Genomic DNA, 2500 nt, shown 5'->3' on the forward strand with positions numbered 1-2500 from the left:
TAGTTACATATGTACATACACGCACGTACACCCACAGAATCAGCCTTTCCCACCCCCTCCCCCTTTCCTAACTATAACCCTCCTCACCAGGGTATGACTACTACCTCTCCCGCCGGAGCGTAACAGGATTATATATATATATATATATATATATATATATATATACACACACACACACACATATATATATATATATATATATATATATATATATATATATATACTGTATAGCCCAACAATGGCCCTTTATTATATAGGGGAGGTATATATAAACATATATTAACTATAAACTACTACTAGCTACATTCAATTGTGTACAGATATACGGAATGTTAATTCATATAGGAGAGAGAGAGAGAGAGAGAGAGAGAGAGAGGAGAGAGAGAGAGAGAGAGGAGAGAGAGAGAGAGAGATGACGAACAACAAAACACAAAAGACGATGAAATGAACAAAAAGAGGACAGACATATATAGTCAAATTAATGAATATTAAAAACTCATACCAATAAAGATTACCAAAACAGAAATAACTAAAAACAAAAGTAACAATATGAAGATGAAAATGAAGACAGATTCTTATCCTGAGTACACAGGACGCCGTCATTAGCCAGAGTGCCACTGCCCTTCAATGATAACGAAGAGAAGAAGCCATAACTGAGGATGAATTGAATCTCTCAGCTGGTCAGCCAGCTGGAAAGGTGTGGACACATTAGCCAAGGGATATTTACTTTCAAAAGGTTAAAGGTCACTCTTGAATGGCAGAGGTCAAGGATAGCACAGTGCTCAGAGGACTGGGCATATATAAGTATGGTCAGTGCATAAGACCCAATCTCTATTAAGCTAGGACCATGGAGGGCCAGACAATGGCTGCTGGCGACTCAGTAGGTAGATCTATAAGCTCCTCCAAACGCCATATCCCTAGCTAAAAAGGAAAGCTAAGACCCGGGGGTGCTAGGGCAATGGCTGCTGACGACTCAGTAGGTAGATCTATAAGCTCCTCCAAACGCCATATCGGTAGCTAAAAAGGCAAGCTAAGGCCCGGGGTTGCTAGGCAATGGCTGCTGGTGACTCAGTAGGTAGACCTATAGGCTCGTCCAAACGCCATATCCCTAGCTAACAAGGAAAGCTAAGACCCGGGTGTGTTAGGCAATGGCTGCTGATGACTCAGTAGGTAGATCTATAGGCTTGTCCAATCGCCATATCCCCAGCTAAAAAAGGAAAGCTCAGACCAGTGGGTGCCAGGCAATGGCTGCTGATGACTCAGTAGGTAGATCTATAGGCTTGTCCAAACACGATATCCCTAGCTAACAAGAAAAGCTAAGACCCGGGTGTGCTAGGCAATGGCTGCTGGTGACTCAGTAGGTAGACCTATAGGCTCGTCCAAACGCCATATCCCTAGCTAACAAGGAAAGCTAAGACCCGGGTGTGCTAGGCAATGGCTGCTGATGACTCAGTAGGTAGATCTATAGGCTTGTCCAATCGCCATATCCCCAGCTAAAAAAGGAAAGCTCAGACCAGTGGGTGCCAGGCAATGGCTGCTGATGACTCAGTAGGTAGATCTATAGGCTTGTCCAATCGCCATATCCCCAGCTAAAAAAGGAAAGCTCAGACCAGTGGGTGCCAGGCAATGGCTGCTGATGACTCAGTAGGTAGATCTATAGGCTTGTCCAAACACGATATCCCTAGCTAACAAGAAAAGCTAAGACCCGGGTGTGCTAGGCAATGGCTGCTGGTGACTCAGTAGGTAGACCTATAGGCTTGTCCAAACACCATATCCCTAGCTAACAAGAAAAGCTAAGACCCGGGGGTGCTAGGCAATGGCTGCTGATGACTAGGTAGGTAGACCTATAGGCTTGTCCAAACACCATATCCCTATTATTATTATTATTACTTGCTAAGGTACAACCCTAGTTGGAAAAGCAGGATGCTATAAGTCCAGGGGCTCCAACAGGGAAAAATAGCCCAGTGAGAAAGGAAACAAGGAAAAATGATATATTCTAAGAAGAGCAACAATATTAAAATAAATATCACTTTATAAACTATAAAAACTTTAACAAAACAGGTGGAAGAGAAATAAGATATAAGATAGAACAGTGTGCCCGAGTGTACCCTCAAGCAAGAGAACTCTAACCCAAGACAGTGGAAGACCATGGTACAGAGGCTAAGGCACTACCCAAGATTAGAGAACAATGGTTTGATTTTGGAGTGTCCTTCTCCTAGAAGAGCTGCTTACCATAGCTAAAGAGTCTCTTGTACCCTTACAAAGAGGAACGTGGCCACTGAACAATTACAGTGCAGTAAGAAGAATTGTTTGGTAATATCAGTGTTGTCAGGTGTATGAGGACAGAGGAGAATATGTAACGAATAGGCCAGACTATTCGGTGTGTGAATATGTAGGCAAAGGGAAAATGAACCGTAACCAGAGAGAAGGATCCAATGTAGTACTGTCTGGCCAGTCAAAGGACCCCATAACTCTCTAGTGGTAGTATCTCAACGGGTGG

Source organism: Palaemon carinicauda, chromosome 29 (genome assembly GCF_036898095.1).
Source record: "Palaemon carinicauda isolate YSFRI2023 chromosome 29, ASM3689809v2, whole genome shotgun sequence".
Taxonomy (NCBI): domain Eukaryota; kingdom Metazoa; phylum Arthropoda; class Malacostraca; order Decapoda; family Palaemonidae; genus Palaemon; species Palaemon carinicauda.